This window comes from Microcebus murinus, chromosome 1 (assembly GCF_040939455.1).
Source record: "Microcebus murinus isolate Inina chromosome 1, M.murinus_Inina_mat1.0, whole genome shotgun sequence".
NCBI classification, from domain to species: Eukaryota; Metazoa; Chordata; class Mammalia; order Primates; family Cheirogaleidae; genus Microcebus; species Microcebus murinus.
The window spans coordinates 88,439,038-88,466,588 of NC_134104.1; the positions used below are offsets into that span (position 1 = coordinate 88,439,038).

Consider the following 27,551-nt stretch of genomic DNA (forward strand, 5'->3'; position numbering starts at 1 on the left):
CTGTAGTCAGCACATCTAGCTTTGATATTTCTCTTCAACAACAGTGGTAGCATTCCTATCCATATAGAGGCAAAGTTATTCTGTGGCCTATGAGTTGTTCTAGAAGCTCACTGTAGTGTGTGTTTCTAGCTCTCTCTTTCACATTGGTGACCACGTGGTAACAAACTAATTTTTCCTTAAACAAACTATAAAAGTGTCTGTTTGAGCTGCTGGTTTCTTACCAGTATAATAATTGAAATAAAAAAGGGGAATAGCAATTGAAAAGGGCAGCAGTATCAAGAAACAAGATAGATGTGTTGCCACAGAAAATTCTGTGGGACTGCTCTCAACTATGGGATTAAGGATGCTTCTTTCCTATCAAAATTTATTTTTACAAATGACCTCAAAGTAGCCTCCTTTAAGTTAAAAAGGGGGTTAAAGAACACAAAAAAGTGGGAAAACTGCATGAAACAATGATTTTCAAGGCATTTAATATCAGGTAATGAAAAGCAATAATCCCTGCAAAAGAAGGATTTGTTTTGAAATAGTTTCCAGGCTGTTGCCTAAGGAAAAGGAACCAAGTCAAAGCCTGGTAGAGTCCCTGATTTGAAGAGATAGATAGAGTTGGGAGGAGCTGCACAAATAGGAAACCCTAGAGATCTTCAGAGGATTACCCTTGAGTGCTCAGCTGATAATTAATCAGAGCATGAAGGAAAAAACTGACAGAGACTGAAGAAAGAACAACCATAAGGTTCAAAAATAATAGTGCACAACAATCACACAGAACTTGGAATAGTGCTTTTTCTCGTGAGTTTGGAACACCTCATGATTCCTAGTACATTGCATAGAGTACTTAGGAGAGTTCTGCCTCAGTAATAGAGAATAATTGGTCTACGTTGAGCACAATCTCAGTCATGCATAAGGAATCCTAAAAGCAAGTCCCAAAAGGATCAAGCTGTTTCCAAATGATTGTATTCCAGGAAAAAAACAAACATCAAGAATATTTAGAGTAAAAAAGAATATCCAGAACTCAATATGATAAACGTTAGTGGCTGGTACCCAATAAGAAATTATCGGTCATGCAAAATAGCAGGAAAATATAACCCATAATAGGGAAAAAATAAATCAAAACCATGCCATGTCTGACACAGATATTAGAATTAGCAGATGAGGATATTTAAATAGTGACTATGCTATATTCCATATGTTCAAAAACCTATTGAAAAGATTGAATGTGTTAAAGAAAAACATGGAAGAGATAAAAGCAATTTAAATTGAATTTCTAAAGATGAAAACCATGATATCTGGAGGTAAAAATACCCTGCATAAAATTAATGGCAGATTAGATAGACATTGCAGAAGAAAAGTTAAATGAACTTGAAGATAAAGTAACAGAAACTATCCAAAAGGAAATAGAGATACAAACATTTTAGAAATTAATGGAGCATGAGTGAGTTGTAGGATAACTTTAAACCACTTATTAAATGGGTAATTGGAGTCACTGAAGGAGAAGAGGAGGGGTCACAGAAGAACTAATTTTTTTTTTAAAATGACCATTTAAAAAAATGTAATGAAATCTAAAAATCCACAGATATAAGAATCTCAACAAATGTCGACACAAGAAACATGAAGAAAACTATACTGAATATCTTATAATTAAAGTCATTGATCAAAAGAAAATTTTAAAAGTAGCCAGATGAAAAAAGACACTATGTATATAGGAACAAAAATAAACAATACAGCAGATTTCTTGTTGAAAACAATAAAAGCAAGAAAACAAGAGAGGAACGTTTTTAAGGAACTGAAAGAAATAAACTATTAACATAGAATCCTATAACCAGTGAAAATATCTTTCAAAGATTAAGTAGAAATAATATCTTTTTTAGATGAACAGAAACTGGAGGTTTTCATCACCAGTAGACACATACTATGAGAAATATTAAGGGTAGTCTTCAGATAAAAATAAAATGATAATAGGTAGAAATTTAGGCCTACACAAAAAATGAGAAGCACTGAAAAAGTGGCAATTACATGGATAAATATGTAATTTTTTATTTTATATAAATCTCTTCAAAATAAAATTGTCTAAACAAAGATAATTAATTATGTAGTGTGTGGTTTACAACATATGGAAAACTAAAATATCTGACAACAACAGCATAAAGATCAGGAGGGAAGAAAGAGGAGTATAAGGTTTTAAAACTATATGTAAAGTGGTACAATATCACTTAAAAGTAGACAGTGATAGGTTAAAGTTGTATACTCTAAACCTTAAAACAACAATTAACATTTAAAAACACAAAAAATTATAGCTCATAATTCAACAAAGGAGATAAAACCACAAGGATGTGCAATTAGTCTAAAAAGATAGAAAAAGGGAACAAAGAACAGATGGGACAAATTGAAAACAAATAGTGAATGATAGATTTAAACTTAACAGCATCAATAATTGTATTTAAGACAAGTTGTCTAAATATTCCAAATAAAAATGACATATTTTCAGATAAATATAAAGCAATTCCCTATTATATGTTCCCTACAAGAAATATTCTTTAAATATAATAAAAATAGGTTAAAATTAAACAGATAGAAAAATAGAAATTATGCTAATATTAATCAAAAGAGCCCTGAAGTGCTTATATTAATATCAAACTGTGTTTATTTCATAGCAAAGAATAGCAGGAACAAATAAAATCATTTTATTATGATAAAGAGTTCAATTCATCAAGAGGATTTAACAAACCTGGGTGTTTATGAAATTAATAAGGAAATTTCAAAATGCACAGGGAAAAAAACTGAGGAAACTGTAAAGAGAAAGAGAGGAATCTACAATTATGGTTGGGGATGTCAATAACCCTCCATAATAATTGTCATGGCCTGATTACAGGATGGGGGATGACACACAGAATACATACATAAGATGCAGATAGACAGAATTGGCTGCAGTCCCAGAAGAATAAAAGACACAGAGACAAGAGATGGTTTCAGACTGCAGCACAGTAATGTGCCAGTCGTTTTATTTATATACAGTTTAATTGGGCAAGTGTCCTGCAGCTATTTTCTCATGCCAGCTACTTTCCCAGCTACTTTTTGGTAGTGACTTTCCATGGCCAAAAACACCTGCTTTTCCAGTCAAAGCAAAAAAGCATGGCCTTCTACAAGACATGGCCTTTGATGTCTGACACTGCTTTCAGATAACAAACAATCTCGGCTCCCGTGTGAGACCACAAGTCCTTGGCCATCTTGCAGTGCCTAGCACCACGTGCTGGATACCAGACAACCTTGGCTTGCATGCAACACCACAGGTCCTTGGCCATTTGCCTGGAGAAACAGTTCCTTCAGCCAGTCAACAAGCCACGTCCTGCTAATTGTGAGAACAAGCAATGGGCTCCCGTTCTGCTGACTTTGGGTCTCAGCCAATCTGACCCCAGGACGGCTCACTTCAGCTCACTTCAATAATTAATAAGATTAATTAATAGAATAAGTAGACATAAAATTAGCATGACAGTAAGGATATACAAAATTTAAATAATACTATCAACTACCTTGACCTTATCGGCATTTATAGAAAATTCCATGCAAATACTGCAGAATACACCTTCTTTTCAAATACATATAGATTATCTAATAAGATATACCATATTCTCAGCAGTAAAACAGTATCAACATATTTAAAGGATTCAAGTTATATAAAGCAAATTATTTGACCAAATTCAAACTACTTTTATAATAATACTTAGGCATTATTTGCCCTTTTTTTATGCTCATTCTTTCATAAGTTTACAGTGGAGTGTTCTAGAATCTACAGTATCTACAGGATATTGCTACAGATTGAATGAAGAAGTGATATGAGACTCTGGCTGTCATTTGTCAAGTCAGGCACTAAAAATATTTTCAAAACTTTAAAACAATAACACTCTTTGCACTTATATTTTTGGAAAATGTGGGGCTTTTAAAAACATTAATTATATTGACATATGTCTTTTTAATTATGGTTTTAAAAATTTCTCAGTTTTAATATCTAACATTGTAAATATTGATAGATATAACCCATAAAAAGAAAGATTCCCTTTGGGATTTCAGTAATTTTTAAGAGTACAAAAGAGCACTAAGATCAAAAGTTTGAGAACCATTGCTTTAAAGCACCATTCAAACATTGTCACTCTTTGATTCATAAAAACAGTGCTGGTTTTTCAACTGGATACTTCCATCTTGATGCACTTGCAACTGAATCAAACTCATCCCTACTCCCCTTCCCCACTTCAGTTCCTTCTATTGACATGTCTATTTTTGTTAATGCTTAATTCTCTGAGTCAATAGCACTTGAAATCTTTGAGCAGATATTATTTTTTCTTCTTCTGTCCATTTTTTCTCTGTTAAGTGTCTGTATTTTGTCAGTTTATTTGACACATCTACCCACTAGACTGTAAGTGGCCTGAGGCTAGAGTACATTTGTAATCATCTTTTGTAATCTTTCATAATATTGAACCCATACTCAATAAACAAAATGTATTTGTGGAAGGATTTATAATTGTTTAATAAAAATGACAGAAAATTGATGCTGACAAGTTATTTAACATTGCACACACAATATTACTTGTATAATCTGGGCCACTGATATTATTTATTAGAACAAATTCACTATTTAATACAAAATTACACGTCTGCTCATGAGCCTCTGTTGTGATAAACACAACAACGTGATTGTAATTATCTTTGAATTTAACACCATCGTAAATGACTATGTTAGGTATTGATAAAATATCAACATGCTACAGGAACTTCAGGATCCACTAACTATGTAGAATGCACTAGGTGGGAGAAGCTGCAACGTCGCCAGGTAGTTTAAATTGCACTAAGTTTTTTGCACCTAGATTTGTGACCCTTAATTAAAATGGCTATGAATCCTGATGGTTGGGAAAAGCATTAAAAAAAGGCATTAGTGCCAAGTCTTGGCTTAGTTCAAAGTAGAGACATTTCTAACCACATGGTATTGATATTTGAGAAGGCTGTTATAGCTAGGGTCATGAAAGCATGACAGGGAACAGGGTAGGGAGTAGTTTGACAACATGGCTAGTGACACTTTCTCTCACATGGTATTGCATGCTCTTGGGAAGGTTTTTTGCTCAGGGTCGAATGAGCAGCAAAGTGCAGGGTATTTCAGGATGGAATAATGTGTGAGGGCAAAGGTAAGAGCTCTGTGTTGGTGGTTGGGGAGTGATAGGCTCTTGATTGCAAAATGTCTACTGTAAAAATACCTCAGGTATATGCAGGATTTTCTCTTTGTCTTGTCTGAATTAAAAGCATTGTCTGACTTCCAGTTGCCTTATTAGACTTACCTTTAAGGAATACAATTTTATGGAGATTCAGATATGATTATATCAGCTTGTTACACTGCCCTGAGACCATAAGAGGCTATGTTTAACAGGAGAAATTTATTTGTTTTGCATTCCTAAGACACTTCACTTAGGATAATGGTCTCCATTTCCAACCAAGTTGCTGAAAAAGATGTTATTTCATTGCTTTTTGTAGCTGAGTAGTACTCCATGGTGTGTGTGTGTATATATATATATACCACATTTTCTTTATCCACTTGTGAATCAATGGACACTTAGGTTGATTCTATAATGCGTCTTTGCAATTATGAATTGTGCTGCGATAAACATTTGAGAACAAGTATCTTTTTGATAAAATGGTTTCTTTTCCTTTGGTAAATACCCAGTAGCAGGATTGCTAGATGAAATGGTAAGTCTACATTTATTTATTTGAGGAATCTCCATAATGTTTTTCATAGGAGTTGTACTAATTTGCAGCCCCACCAACAATGTGTAAGTGTTCCTTTCTCACTGTATCCATATCCCCATATATTGCTTTTTGACTTTTTAATAATGATCATTCTAGATATAAACCAATGTAATAGAATAGAAAGCCCAGAAATAAAACCATCTACTGACAACCAACTGATATTTGACAAAGCAGACAACACATACTGAGCAAAGGAAGCCCTATTCAATAAATGATGCTGGGAAAATTGGATAGTTACATGCAGAAGAATGAAAAAGGACCCCTGTCTCACACCATATACAAAAATTAATTCAAGATGGATTAAAGAGTTAAATGTAAGTCATGAAACCATAAAAATTCTAGAAGAAAACATAGGAAAAACTCTTCTAGACATTGGCCTAGACAAAGAATTTATGACAAAGACCCAAAATGCAAATACAACAATAACAAAACTAAATAGATGGGACTTCATTGAATTAAAAATATTCTGTACAGCAAAGGAATCACATACTTAATAGACAACCTACAGAATGGGAGAAAACATTCGCAAACCATACATCCAATAAAGGGCTAATGTCCAGAATCTACAAAGAACCCAAACAATCCACAAGAAAAAAAAAACACATTAAAAGGTGGGAAAAATACATGAAAAGAGTTTTTTGAAAGAGGATAGACAAATGGCCAAGAAACATATGAATAAATGTTCAATATCACTAATCATCAGGGAAATGCAAATTAAAACCACAGTGAGGTATCTCTTATAGCAAACTATGCTTTCCCTATGCATGTTACTTAATCTTTAGAAAAACAAAAATGTCTAATGTATACAGTTTCTTATTAGATTTCTTTCTTTTTTCATTCTTCTTTCTTTTCCCTTTGTGTGCTGTTGACTTTTCAGATCCTAATTCCCGTGAACTTTCTGTCCATGTTACCATTGTTTCCTTTAATGCCATTGCTTACCCATATTGTATTTGGCATGTCTCTATACATAGGACCTAAAACATCCGTCTAGGTTTTTCTCTCTATGGTTTACTTTTGCACTGATGATTTGAAAGTTAGAAAGGTCTATTTATCTGCCATTTAGAAAATTCCATCATTCTGATTTGAAGAGACAAGCATCCAGACCGTATCATTAGAAAGGTACTTGTTACAGGGGAGAAAACACACTGTTTCTGTAACATGCCCGTTAGCCATCATGATAAATCACCTGTCACCTATCAAGGACTCTAGCTGAAATCAGAGACCCTGCAAAATCTATACCTTCAGTTTTAATTCCTCATAGGTACTGGGTAAATAAACAAGTGTGATGTCACAAGGATATTTTTGAGAAACATTGAATGATTTCTAAAGAAGCCTTTTCCTTCTATTTTTAACTTACCATGAATAGATGAGTATAGTCCATAAAGTTCTGAGTATTTTTTAGGTACAAACTGAGCCAGTATTTCCTGGAATTGATTTTTATTGGAGACATCTGGCTTATCATCCCAGTATTGCAAAGAGGCTCTGATACTCCAACTTGAGCTGGCAAATGAGTTTCAGAGAGTCATGTCTGGAAAAGCCTCTCCTGTTGAGACAGCAAATTCTAGAACTTGTTTTGAAATTGAGTTGCTTTGTGAAAGTGGGCACTGACATGCTTCAGGATTTCTTGGATTTTAAAATTCTAAGATGTGAGAGGCAATCCATAATTTGTTTATAAAGTCAGAGAATTGACAAGAGCCACTGTAAAATTCACAAGTTTCCAAAGTAATTAATGGATCTTGGGTCATCATGGTACAATATCTTATTAAAGAATGGTCTAATTAATCATTCTCATAAAATTGACAAGTAGTGTTTATTCCAAGAAAAATCTTTTCTGCTCATTGAACATCTATTTCTCTCTGTTCAAATGATTCATTTTCGTAGGCTTGATGGGCTTCAAACAGTAGTAGCACATGTTCTACTTGATCTATTACAGTTGTTTACAAGCTTTTTTGTGTGTGTGGTTTTTGTTGTTCAGAAGTCTACTATATAAAACAGAAAAGGATGAAATGGCTCAAGTTGAAGGACAGGAGGAATGTCTTGGGCCTCATCCACTCATCTCCCTTACCCAAATCAGAGAGGCACCTCAGCAGAGCTCCTAATACCCTGTAACATGAGATCAGAAGCTTAAGTTACTCTAAGCCAAATTAACAAGTCTCAGCACAGAGCCACAGGCACAACTCTGATTTTCCATCTCATGTAAAGATCTAATTGTATCCACAATATTTCATTACCTTAACATTTGAGGCTTAGTAAAAATGCAGGGACATTTACATTTTTAGGAAGTATTTTTACATGTTTTACATGCTTTCTCGGTATTTTACATATTTCTTTATAAGTTTTATATCACAGATGTAATAAGTATTAATGTATAAAAATAAGAAATTAAAGTATATCAAACACAGAGAGAACAATAGTTAATATTTGAAGAACTTTTTGTAGATGCTGCCTGGCTTTATTCTAAACATCTTCATATGTAATAAGTTCTATGAGGTTGTTATTTCTAGTATTCCTACTTTATAGATAAGAGACAAAGGAAGAGATGAGGTAAATCACTTGTTCAGTGTTATATACATAGCTAAAAAAATTATTGGTGTCTGAATTTTTGTATATGTGCATAGATAGCCTCATATCATATTGTCCTTCTCACTCAATGGTGTATTTCCATGTTAATATTAATAAATATACTGATAAACATTTCCATGTTAATAAATGTGCTGGTGATTCCATATACATACAGATAAGCCTTGTATAAATTAGTCATTCAAAGAAGAATGATACATTTATTCATCAACACACATTCTCTTCCTTATTCTATCTTTCTCTATCTCCATCTCTATCTCCCTCTACATTTCTTCCTTTCTATGGACTCCCTTTAGAGTTAGGTGAGCATATTGAAAGAGAAGCAGCCACCCCTGAGTAAGCCAGAACAATTTAAATTTTATCTATTTAAAGTTAGGGTTCCATGTAAGATTTTGTTTAAAGAAAGAGTATTGCAGATTTTTTAAAAAGGTGAAAAGTTTTAGTCAATAAAAAAATATACACAGTTTATCAAATTGCTTCCCAGCATTAAAAAATTAATAAAATGTATAATCATATAATATTAAATGCCCAAAATTATTACTATTTCAGCAGCAGGCATTGTATTTCAATTCGTGTGGTTGATTAAAGTTTGCTGATAAGCCAACCAAGAAATATTCTTAATGAAAAGTAGCATTGGTGTGGTAGGCTAGAAGACTCAGTAAAATTGGAGATTATTAACTTAAACTAAATCCAAGAGGCTTCACTGCTGAGGGGAAAGTTTAATGTAAGAAAATAAAAATGGAAACCCAAGGGATTTGGGATATGTGCTAAATAGAAGTTTCCATGATAATAAAAGTGAAAAAGGAGCAACTAATCAATTGGTGCTGAAACAAGATTCTTGTATCGAGACATTGGGAAAGAAGCAAAGGGTAGCTATAAATATTTAATCAATTACATTAGTGTAAAATTTAAAAAAGGATAACATGATTCCTATTGCTATTCATAAAGCAAATAATCAAATTAATAACTAAACTAAAAATGTAAAATGCATAATAAAAAAGATATGTCTAGGAAAAAAACCAGTACAAATGAATGCATCAAATTCCATTTCAGGAATTCTAGTAAAAATTCTCTCTTCACAAAATTTGAATTAGAATCTTTTTCTGTCATTGGCTAGAGAATATGAAATATTTTCTTTGTAAATATTTACAATTAATGATATTCAATTAATATATATCTGAAAATTGAATGACCATTAAGAAAGAAATGAAGTGACATAGACAAATTTATACTCATTTAAATGCACTAAGTGTAATGACAAAATGTAGCAACTTTCATATATTTATCACAGGGAATTGTTTCTTGAAATTTTATTAATGTGAAAAATTATGACTTACATACAGTAATTTAAAAATGTTTGTGATGGAACACAACTTCTGAGTGATTTTAAGCAGTCGCTTTATTTTCAGCTAATGGGTACATTATTAAATGGTTTTATATCTGCTGCTAATAATATTCCATTGTCAATTCACTCACAGCTTTTTAAATCCTGTAACTCATTTTGTATAATTTTCAATCACTCAATGTACTTGTCATTGGAAGTCACCAAGAATTATAACATGAATTATAAATATTCCTATCATAATCTTTGTCTTGAGAACTCTACAAGTATAAAGTGAGAAAGGATGAAATAACTTAAAAATATTTTATTGAGTTTTTGGTAAACAAATTATATTTACTTGACAAACATAATAATGGAAAACAAAATGTCAGATTGCTGTCCATCCAATAGTTGAGGTTATCTAGTGATTTGACTTGCACATGGTGTTAAAATAACAATTAATGGTACTGGGTGAGAGTATGTTATGGTTCATAAAAAGTCTACTCACCAACGTAAAAAAAAAAAAAAACCTTCAAACTTCAAGTCCTTCTCATTGGGTACAATATAGTTTCATTTTTACAGATTGATGCTGACATAAAAGAGAATAGAGTAATATACAATGAGAAGTCTTTGAATGAAATTTGAATAGCACTTGACAATTTTTCTTTTATTTTAATTATGTGAACAGTGAATATGTATACTAGTAGACTAGGGATCTAATCCCAAAAGCGTACCAATATGCCAAAATACATTTTAAAAAAGTGTTTTTAGCAAAAGACCTTTTCTCCATATATCTTTATGAATATCTATCACCTCTTGGATATCTAATTTCTAAATATGGCAATACTAATACCATGTTCTACATATTGGCAAATTTAATATCAGCTAAAATAATAAAGCAGATTAAAGTATGAGAAATACATATTATAACATGCAAAAAGGGGAGAGATAAAGGAAGAAATCTGGGATTGTAGCCCTTATCTACTCACACTTTTTAAATTGCTGTAAGTTTCAAAAACAAAAAAGAAAAAAGAATCCCTAAAATTTGATTATGATAAATGAAAAGGTATACTTTAACAGAAATAATTGAAAATTGAAGATTATTTATGTAGCATAATTAATTATAAGAGAAGTCAATAATTTTGAAGACTACTGCTTATATTAATAGTTTCTTTTTAATCTGTCAACAGATACCTGATATAGCTGTGAATATTTGTTAAATTATATTAACATTGGAATAACTGAAATAATTTACCTTGTTTAATATACAGTCATGCTATGGAGAGTACAGTATATATAACATAGTGTCATGCTTAGTATATTTCATTTAACTAAATGAAGAAAAAATTATGATCCTTGATTCTACCTATTTCTAAAACAAAATCACAAAAGTTAAAGTGTGAATGTAACACAAGTGTCCATTGATGATGAATGGATAATAAAAATGTGGTACATACATACAATAGAATATTATTCAGCCTTAAAAAGGAAAGAAATTCTAACATAATGCTACAGCATGGATGAACCTGGAAGACATTATGTTAAGTGAAATAAACCAGACACAAAAAGACAAATGCTATATGATTCCACTTATATGAGGTACTTAAAGCAGTCAAAATCATAGAGACAAAAAGTAGAATGGTGGTTGCCAGGAGCTGGGGTAAGGCAAAATGAAGGGAGAAGATAGAGAGTTATTGCTTAACGGGTATAGAGTTCAATGTTTCCAGATGAAAAGTTCTGGAGATGGATGGTGGTGATGGTTGTACAACAATATGAATGTACTTGATGCCACTGAATGAAAACATAACAATGGTTAAAATAGTAAATTTCATGTTATATGTATTTTACCACAACAAAAAATTTGGGGAAAAAAAATCAATCAATGCAATTCACCACATCAACAACCTAAAGAAAAAAAATATGATCATCTCAATAAATATGGAAAAAACATTTGACAAAATTCAACATAAATTTCTGATAAACACTCCCCAAAAAACTAGGCATAGAAAGAGCTTTCTAGACATGGTTAAAAGCCATCTACCAAAAATCTTACAGCTAATATCATTTGTAAAGGTGAAAATTGAATGTTTTCTCCCTAAGACATGAAAAAACACATGGATGCTTGCTATCATCATTCATATTAAATTTTATACTTGAGGACATAGGCAAAAAAAAATCTCTTAGACAATAATGAAAAGAATCATGTATTACTACAAATTAATATGGTAAAATAATAATAAAAATTATTGCTCTCAAAGAAAGCATGAGACAAGCTTATCTGTAGATGGGAGGGGAGACAGGGGTTGGCAGCAGGCAGATGATTATGAATAATTTCACTAATTTGTTATTGTTTAATGTTAAAACTAGGATATACTAAAGTTTGTTTTCATGCAAGTGGTAAAAATTCAGTACAAAAAAGGGAATTAATATAATGAGGAGAGGGAACCAAAGTAGAATTCCTTGAGCAGTTGGCAGGAAATGCAATCCAGTGCACGAAGAAGGATTATATTTGATAGTGAGAAAGGCTCTTCCTCAAAGATTAATTACCCATTAGGCACAGTAGGAACAATTTTAGGGGCCACCAAATGCTTTTAGGGCCCACAAAAATGTTTAAATTAATTTTAAAAGCAGCCTGCCATAATGTCCTTTCTCTTCCCCCATGGAATCTCAACAAAACCAGTATGGAAATAGATCCAAGATAGGTGGTAGATTTGGTGGTGAGAATAGGAGAGATTTCTCATCTAACAACTTTTATATTCTCTATAAAAAATGACCTTATCTGGGGGCAGTAATGACTTGGTACATAAGCAGAGATTTAAAGAATTAGAGAACTAAAAAATATATGCAGAATTTCTCAGAATAGAGTAGTGAACAAAAAAGAGGAATATAGAATGCTAAGTAGAGTTGGCAGTTCATTTGAGATCAGAGATCAAGTACAAATGCAGGAACACCTTGACTCTCAGCTCTGTGATTTATTCCGGGAAAAAATAAGTTGCCTGGTTCACGTAGTCTCTGAGTTGTGCTACTCAGTTGCCACCCAAGGAAAGAATAGAAAAGATAAAAGTAATTGTCTTGCTCTTTCCCGTTGGCCTTGGTATCTCTCTCTCATACCTAAATATATCCCCATAAATGAAAGGGGTTTTTACTTTAAACTTTGGGATTATTTGAAACTTTTATAATGAGCATTTTCTCAAAAAGGTAAATGGAGAAAATATGGCTCCATATTTAATTTACACAATCATAAAGAGCATGGACTTGGGAAGATAGGGCAAAATGACTAGCTACTCCACTTACCAGCCATGCAACCTTGGCCAAGATGCTTAACCTCTCTGAGCCTTTATTTTCCTCATCTGCATAAGGAAAAAATAATAACATCTAACATAATAATTTTGGTGAAGATTTATTGAAATGATGTACAAAGAACAAGTTAGTGTATACATGTAATACAGTATGTGTGTGTGTGTGTGTATATAGTACCTATATATGTGTGTATATATTGCCAGTATATAGTTGTTATCGTTATTAATTAAACAAAAAAAATCCTGTCAAACGTCATTAACAAAATTAAAGCAAAATCAAATCTTCAAAAATTTTTCATGTGATCCCAAAATGACCAGGAAGATACACACATAGCTCTTTTAAAAAAATGCACCAAGAAATGGAAACCCCGAATACCCTGACTTGATCATCGTAAACTCTATGCATGTAACAAATACTCACATGTACCCCATAAATATGTAAAATATTATGTATCAATAAAAGATAAAATGCACCAGGAGAATATATGGCCTTGGGAAATAATAAATTCATTCTGTCATTCACTTGTTCTTTAACTTATTGCCTACAGACTTATTTCACACACACTCTACACCCAGCACTTTACTGAGTGCTGGGACAGTGGCATATCACAAGGGCTTCTGAAGCCCTTCATGTCCCTCTGCCATTTTTTTCCTTGCCAGAGTTTAACTGCACATGACTCTTAAAGTTTCATATTCAGAGAACAAGTAACCAAGCTAGCTTCAGTTCTCAACGCTGCCCTTCCATTAAGGAACTTTCTTGATTATAGCAGTTATCTGACAATAGATAACAGCTACCCTACATTGGCTTCTCTGCATGACTTATTTTCTTCTGTTATAGAATTTGACATTGACCTGATATTTCTTTAAAATTAAGCCCTGCCTTCTGACTCTCTGTGCCCACTTCATGTTGGGCATATGACAAATACTTTCCTGAATCAAGTTGATCATAGATAGCAATATATCTGAACTATCTCAAAGTAGTTGTCCATAGAAATGCCTACACTAAGGTATGATTCAATGTTATGAACTGGGCCATTATCAAAGGCTGATATAAGAAATGGCCATTTAAAAAATGTTACTCTATTTTCTGTAAAATGCGAGTCAAAGATATTATCCATTATTGTTACTCAACATCCACACAATAAATTTCCTTTAGAATTTAGAGACAGGAAAGTATTTGTCTCACTAGATAAACGTTTATGTTTTCTATACTCTGAAAAAAGTAGTATAGCACAGTAGTTAAGATGATGGCTTTGGAATCAGATAGATTTGGATTTGAAGCCTAGTCCTAACTTTTTCTCACTAGGGAAATTATTTAATTTTTTTAAGTCTTGGTTTTCTCATTTGTAAGGAGATCTTGATTTCATTTTTATTTTTATTTTTTTTGTGGGAGGGAAGTCAATAAGATACTACATGTAATGCATTTTGCAATATCTTATATAATATACCTAGTGAACTCAATTAATATTACCTTCTATGTTTACTATAATACTATGATAAGTATATAATCCTGTACTTTTTATCTTCTACTTTAATCTTCACATCTAACTTTTCTACTGAACTACAATTATAATTTTGTTCAAAGTTTCTGGTAGAATAATTTTTTTCCTTCTTTCTTCTAAATCTTTAAATGATTCCTCATTTACATAAATCTTTCCTTTTTTATTTCAAATAATTTAAGGGGCACTTTATTATGTGGATGGAATTTATCATGCTGAAGTCAGGGTTTTCAGTGTACCCCTCACCAGTACTAGACAGGTAAAATTTTATTCTCCAACCCTCTCCTACCCTCCCCTCTTCTTAGTATTCAATGTCCATTACACTAGCGGTCCCCAACCTTTTTGGCACCAGGGACCGGTTTCATGGAAGACAATTTTTCCACGGACCAGGGTGGGGTGGGAGGATGGTTTCAGGATGATTAAAGCACATTACGTTTATCGTGCAGTCAAACCTCACTACTAGTGATAATCTGCATTTGCAGCCACTCCCCAGCACTAGCATCACCACCTGAGCTCCACCTCAGATCATTGGGCATTAGATTCTCATAAGGGCCATACAACCTAGATCCCTCACAAGTGCAGTTTATAGTAGTGTTTGAGCTCCTATGACAATCTGATGCTGCCCCTGATGTGACAAGAGATGGAGCTTATGCAGTAATGCAAGTGATGGGGAGCGGCTGTAAATACAGATGAAGCTTCACTCACTCCCAACGCCACCCCCCATAACACCCTTCACCTCCTGCTGTGTAGCCCCGGTTCTTAACAGGCCACAGACCAGTACTGGTCTACCATCCAGGGGCTGAGGGCTGCAGCATTACACCACTTTATGAGCATTACATATGTCTTTCTAAATATATTCAATATTGAAGATGTCCTAAATGATTTTTACATTTATGGGTATAAAAATATCTAAAGAACAGAAAATCCTCTGAGAGATCCTATGTTGTATAAAAAATAAAATTAAGTAAAATGTTATTTCAAATAAATAAAATATAAGTTTATTCAATAAATAAATGACATGTAAACTAAAAAAGTTAGAGCCCTACTCTGAATCTTATATACATGCATGTGTACATGTGCATGTATACATATATGCATATGTGTGTATATATAATTTTTTTTAAAATATGGAATGCTTTGCAAATTTCCACATCATCCTTCGGGGGGGGGGTCATGCTAATCTTCTTTGCATTGTTCCAATTTTAGTAAATGTGCTGCCAAATTGAGCACAACATATAATTTTTAACTCTCCTCAAATGTAGAATAGTTTCAAGAGAGAAATAATTTTTTCTAAAAGAACGATATTAGAAAAGATCAATTTCACATAGGTTTTAAAATCTATAGTTTAGCATCCAAAATTTCTAAAAATACATATTAAAAGGCAAAACAGACACTGAGAAAAAAGTTTATAATAATTAAGACAAGTATAGACTTATAATAGTTACTTCAAAATATTAAAAAACAAATAATAGGGGTTGTTATCAACCAATAAAAAAGTAAGAATCCCCAATTAAGATGGAAACAAGCAATAGTAAACAGACAATTTACAGAAGATATAAAGCAAATAGACAAAAATATAAACAATGTCAAATTTGATAGAAGTAAAATATGCAAATCAAATACAGATACAATTATTAGACTACCAGATTGGGAGAATGTTAAAAATTATTACACTTCTATGTATACTTCTATGTATACTGAAATACATTTTATCATATATTGTCATTAAGAGTTCAAATTACTGAAAGTTGTCTGAAAGGAAATGTATAGTACTAAGTATAACAGACTTTAAAAATATTTCTATCTTTAACCTAGTAAGGAAATGTAGTACTAAGTATAAAAGACTAAAAATATTTCTGCCTTTAATCTAGCAATTCCTAATTTAATTTTAATCCAATAATTCCACATTTAAGATTTCATTCTAAGAATATAATCAGAATTTTATGTGAAAAGATATTAGTGTGAAATTATGAGCAATGTAAATTTAGAGGTAATCAAATTCTCTACCAATAAATGGGAAAATAGTAAAATACAGCATGTATGTCCATCAGCTTGAATATTCATCAGCTTGAATATTATTTGATCACTAAAATTATAGATGCTTAAATAGTTAATAATATGAGAAAATATCCATGACATAATATTAAATAAAAAATAGAATACAATATTAAAATTTACACTATGACCTCACATATATATAAATATACAGTATATTTATATAATATACATATTTTAAATTACATGTAATAATATATAATATATATTTTAAATTGTATGCTTAAAATATATGAAAGATAAAGTTGACAAGTATGTAAATACATATCTTAAATATATCAGATGACTTTTGATCAAAGTTAATCAGGATGAGTAGTTAATCAAATAATCAAAAAAGTTAATTCAATTGTCAATTCAAAGAAAAGTGATAGAAGTTCTACTTCTTGCCAAGATGGTGAATTAGCACAGGATGCTGGCTCCCTCTCTCCAAATCATCTCTCAAAAACCTATAAAAATGTGAGGGACACATGCATTTTGCAGTTATTAAAAATATTAGTTAAATCTAGGGAACCAAATTTGTCATGAATTGTGTGTGTGTGAGAGTGTATGTGATGGCAGCCTGGCAGGCAGCCCAAGTTGTCTTTTCTTATTTGTAATGTTAAAAATAATACACACATAGAAGAATGCATAAAATCAACAGTTTAAATTATTAAAAAGGTGACATCAGGTAGACACTCAAGTCAAGACATAGAACTCCTTCAATATGTTTGAAGCCCAACCACATTTCTTCCTAAAGCTTTCCTGTCCTGCTCATACCACCCACACAATCTAACCACTATTCTAACTTTCACAGTTATCAATCATTCTATTCAGTTATCAATCACAGTTATCAATCAATTCTATTCAGAATAGAATTATCAACTATATGCCTCTCAAAACATTCACATTTTTGCTTAAGTTTGAATACATCATTGAATAATGAGTTTGCTTTGATCCCTTTTATGTTTAGAAATTGTTTTCAATTATACATCAACAGGAATTATATTGTTTCAGATTTTTCATTTACTCCTATGATCATTAATTCATTCTTTTAAATAAATGTATGGAAATATGGTTTAAATGCAATAAAATAAATTTATTTTAAGTGTACATATGGGAGGTTTATACATTCATGCAACTACCACCAAAATCAAGATAGAACATTCCTATCACCTAGAAAAATCTTCTTTGTGCCCTTCCCCATCTATTCCCTCCCCACTGCCATCCCTGGATGCAGGAAACCACTAATTTACTTTCTGTCAGAATATACTATATTTGAAGTTTTAAAGTTTTATATAAATGGAATCATACAGTGTATAATTTTTTATATCTGACGTCTTTATCTCAGCATATTTCTGAGATGCATTCATGTTGTTGCATGCATCAATAGTTTGTTACTTTTTATTGTATTGATATGTTGTATAGGTATGCCAATTTTTTATCCACTTACCTGTTGATGGACATTTACGATATTTGCAGCTTTCAGTTGTTATAAATAATTCTGGTATGAACATTTATGTTCCCTCTTTATCCCTGGTAACATACTTTATTCTTAAGTAAGTTTTGTGCTTTAAAGCCAAAACTTTTTGTATGTTTCATAGTGTATATTGTTCTATAATTTTCCTTTTAATATATCTGTTTTTATATATAAAATTAATTTCTCATAGAGTACAGATATTTGGGTTTGCATTTTTATTCAGTCTGTTTATCTCTGTCCTTTAATTGGTGTGTTAAGATCATTTACATTTAATGTTATCACCGACATGGTTGGGTTTAAATTTACCATCTTGCCATTTGTTTTCTATTTGTTCCATATGTTCTCTGTTTCTCTCCCTTTTTTTCCAACATTTGTTTTTTTGATTGAGTATTTTTCATTATCCCATTTTATCTCTACTATTGGTTATTTAGCTAAGACTCCTTTTTGTGACTTTCTTACATTTTCTTGAGGGCTTATAATATGTAACTTAGCACAATCTGCCTTCACATAATATATCATTTCACATATAATATGCTTACAACAATATTTTATTATTTATTCCTCTTGTCCTTTGTGTTATTTTCATAGATTTTACTTCTATGTTATAAAGACCACAATAAATTATTTATATTTTTATTTTAAGCAATTAGATTTTACAGAAATTTTAAAATGTAAAACAGCTCTTTCATTCCTGTGTGTACATCCAAGTTTCCTTCTGGTATTACAAAGAGTTTCCTTTGATATTTCTTGTATTGAGGGTATGATGCAATAAATTCTCAGATGTCATGTTTTCCTGAAAAAAACTTTTAATTCCTGTTTGTTTTGAAATATACTTTTTATGGATAAAAATTCTAGATGTTTTCTCCCCTTCAGCATTTTAAAGATGTTATTCCTTTGTTTCTTGATTTTCCTGGTTTCTTCGGGTAAGTCTATAGTCATTCTTATCTTTTCTTTCTTGCTAGTAATCATTAATTTGATTTGATATATTCACATATGGAATTCATGAGTATGGATTCATGACTAAACTTTGTTTTCTTCTTTTTTCCAGACCTAACTTCTTCAAATATTTTCCTTCCCGACAATCTTTCTGTATTCTGGAATTTCAATTAAGAGTATGTTATATTACTTTATGTTTCCCACAGATCACTGAAGTTCTGACCATCCTTTTGCAAGTTTTGTTTCTTCTTTATTTTGGATTGATTGTATTATTATATCTTCAAGTTCACTATCTTCTTCTGTAGCATCTAATCTGCTCCTAATTATTTTTAATAAAATTTATATCTTTACTGTGCTAAGTCTCCTAATCTATGTACACTATGTACACTCCTCAGTTATTTAGGTATTTGATTTCTCTCCATAGCATTTTATAATTTTGAGCATACAGATCCTCTATATGATTGGCTACATATTTACCTAATGGCTACATATTTACCTATACTTTACCTAAGTTTATCTTTTGAGGGGAGCTACTGTAAATAGTATTTTTAAAAATGTGTTTCCTGTTGTTCATTGCTGCAAAAAAGAATTATAATTGATTTTTTTATGTATTTACCTTGTGTCTTGTAACACTGAAAACTCACTTATTAGTACTAGAAGTTTTGTCTTGCTTTGTTTTACAGTCCTTAGAATTCTACATATAGACAATCTTGTTATTTGTGAATAGGGAGACTTTTCGTTTTTATTTTCCAACCCATATGCTATTTATTTCTTTTTCTTTCCTTTTTGCATTAGCTGGGACTTTTATGAGGTTGAATAGGAGTGGTAATAGTGGATATCCTTGTTGTCTTCTGTAAGAAACAAAGCACTAAGTGATCTTAAAAGAAAAACATTCAATGTTCCATCTTTAAATATTTTGTTAGCTTTAAGTATTTTGTACATGCCTTTTATGAGTCTTAGGAAGTATTTTTGATTCCTAGTTTCCCAAGAGTGTGACCATGAAAGGATGTTGGATTTTGTCAAATGATTTTTCTGCATTAATTGATATGATCATGTGGTTTTCTCAGTAGAGAATTATCTTGATTGATTTTCCAACATTGAATCATCCTTACATTCATAAAACCCATTTAGCCTAATGTGATTCCTTTGGAGAGAATCTATGTGTTATTCTGCCCAGTTTTCCAGAATGCTATGGCATCATTTTCTGTTAATATTTCAGCTTGAGATTTTCTGTGTAATGTAGTTAGTTTAATGTTGAATCACAAACCTCCATGAGAGTTGGCCTTTAGTTACCATTTCCCAAGATAATTCTTTTTTCACTTAGACCCCAAGCCAAGATAGGGAAATTTCCTTCTCTTCTCACTTTCTTGGTGAGTTAGATGTCACTAGTCCACACTTTTACTGAGGGTAAAACCTATAAAAAATTCCACTCTATACAGAAAACTTATTTTCAATTGTCACCTTACCTGGAACCAACAACTTTCTTCATAGTTAGGTAAAATGCAAACCTCTTGCTTTAGGGGTTAGAAAATGCCCTTGGGAGTTTTGGAGCTCTAAGATAAATTTATTCTTCTGGATTTCAGCTTTTCATGTGTGTGTGTGTTTATGTGTGTGCTCTGTTTTGTTTGTCCTCTAGTTTATTGAGTTCTTAGATATTTGATGGTTTCATCTTATTTTATTTTTTTAATGCGGGAGGTTTTCAGAATATTTAATAAAATAGACAAAAATGGGAGTCTATATTACTTTCAAGTTCATTATAAAAAATTCATGTGTTTGTCATTCATGTTTGGGGTTCCATTAATTATTGTGTTATTGCCATCTAGCTTATTGTTTCTCTTTTTAGTTTTGTGCTTTTGGATTTTCTTTAATAAAGCGTTCATGGAAACTTGCAAATATGTGTGGTAAAAGTAGGTTCCTGCAGCAGTACCAGGATAGAATGGCAATTTGATATCATGCTTTACCAGAATAGAGGCAATACAAGGTCACATCCAATATGGGTGGCTCTTGTCTTAGAGAGTCGGTTATTAAAGCAAACAAAACAAAAACAAAAATTTAAAACAAAATAATAAAAAGCTCCAAACAAAATAATATGGTGAAGAGTTTAGGAGAAATCATAAGAGATTCCTGAAACCCCATGATGCTTCTTTTGGGTCCAGAAATGCTTACTGGAACCTGGCGACTCTCATGAATCTGACCTTTCTCTATCTCTTCATCTCTCTAATATATACTTGTTTTCTATTTCATGTCATTTCCTCAGGGTTCTGCTGTGTGTTAATGAGTTTTAATAAGATGGAAAAATACATGCTATTATGTTGGGTAGCAAATGATTTACCCGGGAAATATAATGCCTTAACCTAATTAAAATGCATGTCTCCACAGAGCCTTCAAGGAGTGATGTTAATGGTGGAAATTTCAGACATTGTGTCAGCCTCATGGGGATCTATTTTTCATTGGGAGAGAATTTGGCATCTTTCAAATTCTGCTGTCACTGAATGGAAGATCGAGTTATGCTTCCATTCCATAGCCTAAACACTCAGTTGATGTATAAGATAACATTTTTGCAAAAGTAAAGAAAATTTATCATACACAATGAAATTTAATTTTTTTTAATTTGGGAAAATACTGAAGATAGTATGCACTAAATGAGAGTGAGAATAAAATAGTTAAATACAAAACTCTGAGTAGAGACATTTTTATTAAAACTTCATTTAATATTTATATTTTATTAAAACTACCTTATACATTAAAACAAAGTCCTTGATTTAGGAAATATCTTTTCATTTCTTTTTGTATTTTAAATTATTGATTAAAATTTTTTTAATAAATGATACATATGCATGGTTTGAAATCAAAACTATAAGAGAGACAGAGTTAAGAATTAACATATTCTGCAATCAGATATTCTAACCAAAGAAAAAGCAGATTTTACTTATTACTTTAGAGAGAAAATTAGGTAAAATGGAGCTTTTTAAATAGAGAAATATCCAGAATAACAAAAACACAAATTAATAAAATCTCTGCATTAATTTTTAATATTGAATAATGTCAGACTGAGTGGCTGGAAGATTTTTATATTTATAATTAAATTGTGCTACAACTACACAGATACTCAGCTAACATCTGCACAAGGGTGCTTTGGGAAGCAATAAAAAATTATTACTAGAAACTGAACTGCTCACGAAGAGAAAAAAATCTCTTCAGAGAGATACACCTGGGCTATTCCAGAAGACAGACATTTCTCCTGTCCTCCTCTCCTGGCTAAGGATTTTTACCAGTTTCTCCTCATTGAATAAGGATTAGGAATTTTGATTTACATATCACTGAACAGCATATATGTATGCACACTCACATTCACATATCCATATATATTTGAAGTTGGTGGGGGAGATGACATATTTGTAACAGAAAAGTACCTGGACTTGTGGATCTCACTTGACTATTACAAGTTCAAAATAGGCTTTCCAGTTAAGCATCACTCTTTCTAGAAGGTTCTCTATTAAAACTAATTTCTTACTATTTATAGCACATGTTACAAATCATAAGCTGTTACATTATTTGAAGCATGGTGTCAATGCTTAGAAAATTCACTAAAACCCAAAAAATCTATCAGTGGCTTATATTCCATATAAAGAATATCATAGCGAAGATAATAGAATCATAAAAGAGTAAAGCTGGAAGAAACCTTAGAGATAATAGCAACAACAGCTAAATTCAGATAACACTCACTATGTGACAGACACTGTTTTATGTACTTTAAATATACAACCTTACTTGATCCTGACAACAACACAATTAGATAGATATTGTTATTGTTTCTATTACATAGAGATGGAAATTGAGGAACAAAAAAGTTTGTTACTTGCTCCAGGTCACATAGCTTAATGATTTTTGAGTTGGGATTTGAACTGGCTTCAGAATCTGTGTTCTTAAACCACAATTAAGTCCAAGGATCATTCCCAAATAAATGAAGGTAGACAGTATCACAACAGGGATAAAAAAATTTGGATTGGAATCATATCACAAAATTTTTGACCATTGGAAGAAATTTATCATCCATATTCTTAGTTTTTGATTGTTGCAATGTGACTGCACTTAAGAAAAATAGATTTGGCTGTCCTTCTTGATTAGTATAAGCAATTACATACTTTTCTTTATCTCACAAAAAACCTATAAAAGTCTATTAACTCAATATAGCATAATGAGGCTCATTTTTTATGGAAAGATAAAGGCTTTAGCCTGCCACTCTTAATCCTCAATGAATGTTTAAAACTTAAAACTATTTTCACTTAATACAAAATGATTTTATTAGAAATAATTGAAGTAATTACTCTCAAATTGATCTAGACTTCCCACTGCTTCAGATTTCTAACTTTTTTCTTTTGAGCTTTTAATGTTTTAAATGTAAAGTGCTTTGAGACTTTTGTAAAAGATGCTTTTAAAAATACACACTGTCAAAGTGTTACTGTAAAACTCAGTTACATCAGGCACTGTACATATTAAAATGTTGAAGTGACTCATCTTCCATTCCCTCTGTTGTTTATATGACCTACACCATGGATATAAAAGGCTTTAAACTAGATAACAAGAGATTGTCACTCTTTCAGTAAAATCACCTGGATGAATAAGTGAGTTAAATTTCTAGATTCTTATTTATTTCTAACTTAAAGAAAATCTCTCTCCCTCCCCACCTCCACCTTGAGACTGATAACATACGTGGTGATCAGGGGGGCTAAGTGATATTAAAATATCAAAGAATGGCCTCAATCACTGGAATACAGATGTTACCTAGAATTCTTGAAACATAAAATAGGAATTGTAAATCAGTTTTTGACCTTAAAAAAATGGAAAATTCTGTTTCTAAATGTGATTATTATTTCTTGGTAAATTCAAGTATTTCTTGGTAAATTTTAACTGGTCTCTAACCATTTTTGAAGGAGAGAAACTTTACAATGTATGAGAAAAAGCAATTGTATTATTTTACAATTTATGGTATGTACACAAACATGTAATTTTCTTATATTGGTGCATATGTATGAATCACAGGAGCCATGTGTGGCAGAATCTCCTAAAATCTCCAAAATCTATTTTGTGTCTCCATCCATATTAATAGAATATTTAGCTGAGCACATGACCATTCTGAATTAGACTATATTTCCCACACTCCTTTGAAATTAGTTGTGGCATTGTGACTACATTTGTCAAATATTATGAGAAGAGATGTGATAAAGATGAGAATGTGAGAAGTACTTTGTGAGAGCTTTGGGGAATATTCCTGAAGAGACAATGCAATTGTACCATTTGGCTCCCCTCACTCCTATTTCTGTCCTTTGGGTGGAGCAGATGCTGACATCCTGAACTCTGAGATTAAGGCCACACATGGTAGAGCTGCTCAAGCTAATTCTGGGTTCTCAATACCACAAAGTACCACACTAGTTACTGAGTGATAGATATACCTGAACTGAAAACAAAATATTTTTTCCTTCAAGTCCCTCAGTATCCATGCCCTGAGTAGTTCTTCCTACATTCGCTCTGGGCTTAACAATATGCCTTGCTTGGCAAGTGGGACAATAGCAAATATAATGCAAACAGATTTCAAATGTGTTTGCACATATGGGCTTGTCTTCTCCTGGGCCCCTGGGAACCCTGACATATGAACAAGTTCAAGGTAGCCTGCTGGAGAATGAGAGATGTGTTAGCCAATCACCCCGCACTCATTGTCCTAGTCAACAGCCAGCCCATCACCAGATCATTTGATTTTGTTCAGATCACATGGGACCACCCAGTTTTCAGTCCAACTTGCTAACTAACTGCAGGCACATGCAGAAACCCAAATTAAATCATCCACGCCCAGCTTAGGCTATGAGAACTTCAGCAAGATCCCGAGTTAAACAAATGGATGCTGTGAAGCCACCAAGCTTTGGGTGATGTGTAATACTAATAGATAATGAGACAGTTTCTAAAGTCTTCTTCGGTTCTAAATGTTATAATTTTTTGATTCTATGTTATAAAGTTGCAAAAGCATAGTCTTTGCAGACAGAGAACCTATTCAAGTTTTTCCATTTGACAAAACTCTTGAGCCTCTGAGCCTTAGTCTTCTACTCTCACATAAATAGGCCATTGATACTGGTTGGCCTGGGGCAGCCCCAGTTCCCCTTGTTGTCCTAATGTAATTCTTAATAGCACTTTTTCTCTCAAAAGTGTTTCAGATGGGTCAATAAATTATATTGTGATCTTAAAATATATTTCATAAATTTGGAGTCAGAAAAAATAAGATTAAAAGTAACGTTGATTACTATCATCAGTCATTGATAAATGATCCATGTACTTAGCACAAAATATGCAAAGCCTTACTATAGTAGTTATGAGGATGCAAAGATCAATAAAACACAGTCCATTTTTATTTTTATGTATACTTGTGCATGTGAATATATTTGTGTACTGTGTGAACATGCTGATTAAGACAGAAGATTTTGGAACCAAGTTGCTTATGGTCAACTTTCACAAGAGCACTATGACCTTCTGCACATCAGATTTTTGAAAACAAGATGATAGTCATCTTGAAAACAAGATGATAGTAATAATACTTAAATCTTAAAACAGTATTTAGCACAGTGCTATGTAAGTATTAGAAACCATTTAGGAAAAACAGAAGTGCTCTACAACATAAAAATAAAAATTCATTAATAGACTCTTGAAAATGATGTACTTATTTACTGTATCACTTAATTATGAGCTATCTTTGAACTAAAGTGGAGTCAAATCTCAGAGCTTATACTCATTGAGTGAAATGTCAGGTCCTACCCCTATTTAAAGACCTCTTCCTCTCCCTTTCTGAGTTACTATAGATGACGTTGTCTAAATTTATTGTTTGTATAATGTAATATACCTGTGTAAAATACCTACGTTGTAAAAGAAAAGCAATATTTTCTTTACTCAAATGATGGGTGTCGTTATTAGTTTCTATTAAATTATTAGAATAGTATGCATTAAAATTAAAATGCTGATATATTGTGGTTATATTTATTCCTTTGATTTCCAAACTAATTTAAATGTCTTTTGAGTTAAAGTACTTATTTAGTATTGAAACAATTCTTATTGGTTAAAAAGTAAATCTCCAGTTTAAGAGAAAATATGTCAGTCTAGCACATAATAATTGGATATCTCAGAGATGAATATTGGGTGTATAATACACAGGGATACAGATAAGTACTTCAGGATTATTAAAAATGCTCTTTATTACTTACACGTGACTTTTTAAATGATATGTGAATATTAAATATAATAGAAAACTCCTCTTGCATTTGGCTATTATTTATAATTTTTAACTTTGCTTTCATAAATATGTGTTCTTTACTTAGTCTTTTCTCAGATCTGGCCTTTACGGTAATGATTGATATGTGCTATTTTCGTTGCCAGCTGCTATAGATTCCAGTGGGCTAGAACAAGATTTGAATTGTGCTTTATATTGAATGGTTCTTGTATTTCTTAGCTAATATATGCAATATTGTGGATAAGTTCATATACTAAAACTACCTGACAAATTAAAATCCTGGAAGAATGAATTCATCAAAAGTGATTCCTGTCCCTGGATTGTCTCACTGACTTTAAAAATATTCATTTTATTTTGATTGTACACATAAAGATCAAATCACCTGTGGTGTTGGTGGTATAGTGGTTAGCACAGCTGCCTTCCAAAGATCAAATCAGCATACATGAACATGATAGAACTATCTTTAGTTTGTGGCTTTTAAAATTAATAGCACAAATAAGAAAGTTAATAGGATTTGAATAAGAGCTCTTTAATTATAAAAGGAGCAAAACCAAATAAATTTTTTAAAAATCACCCACTTTCAGACACTTAGCACCCAAAATGTGAGAAAACTAGTCTTAAAACTTCAAAAGTTGCATTTGTCCTATAACAGTCACTATTTTTAGAAATGTCTTTGTATAAGTCTTCAAGTAAAGTATAGAAAGTAGTTTCTCAAAACTTTCCCTTAGGCCGGGCACGGTGGCTTACGCCTGTAATCCTAGAACTCTGGGAGGCCGAGGTGCGCAGATTGCTCAAGGTCAGGAGTTCGAAACCAGCCTGAGCAAGAGTGAGACCCTCGTCTCTACTATAAGTAGAAAGAAATTAATTGGCCAACTAATATATGTAAAAAAAATTAGCCGGGCATGGTGGCGCATGCCTGTAGTCCCAGCTACTTGGAAGGCTGAGGCAGAAGGATCTCTTGAGCCCAGGAGTTTGAGGTTGCTGTGAGCTAAACTGATGCCATGCCTAGCCTGGGCAACAAAGCGAGACTCTGTCTCAAAAAAAACCCAACTTTCACTTAATATAAATCTGAAAGAAGCTATAATTTTAGTCCAATCAAGGCATATATAACTTCTTAAAGGTACTCTTTCAAATGCATAGTGTTTTTGTTTGTATTTCAATGAGCTCATTTTGGCTTTTTAAAAAAAAATTTCTAACCTACCACAGAGAATCATAATCTGAGCAACAAAACTAAAAGACCAACAAATGCAAAATGTATTATTCTTTCTGTGCCTCAACCTTAAATATGGACACAATAACTTATAAGAGTAACTACATGAAAGTAGAGAAAAAGATTATCTGATAGTCACAA

The 27,551-nt window shown here is 32.1% G+C and overlaps 1 long non-coding RNA gene and 1 other non-coding gene across 2 annotated transcripts in view; one reads left to right on the forward strand and one right to left on the reverse strand.

The window, feature by feature from the left end:
* Positions 1-27,121, forward strand: part of LOC105855436 (uncharacterized) — a 67,289-nt gene extending 40,168 nt beyond the window's left edge. Inside the window, exon 3 of the long non-coding RNA XR_001146617.3 lies at positions 19,043-27,121. This is a non-coding gene — a long non-coding RNA (uncharacterized LOC105855436). The remainder of the gene's footprint in view (positions 1-19,042) is intronic.
* On the reverse strand, positions 15,605-15,713 carry LOC142875036 (U6 spliceosomal RNA). Its single transcript, XR_012922610.1, has one exon. It is a non-coding gene; the product is annotated as a U6 spliceosomal RNA (small nuclear RNA).
* Positions 27,122-27,551: the final 430 nt, after the last annotated feature.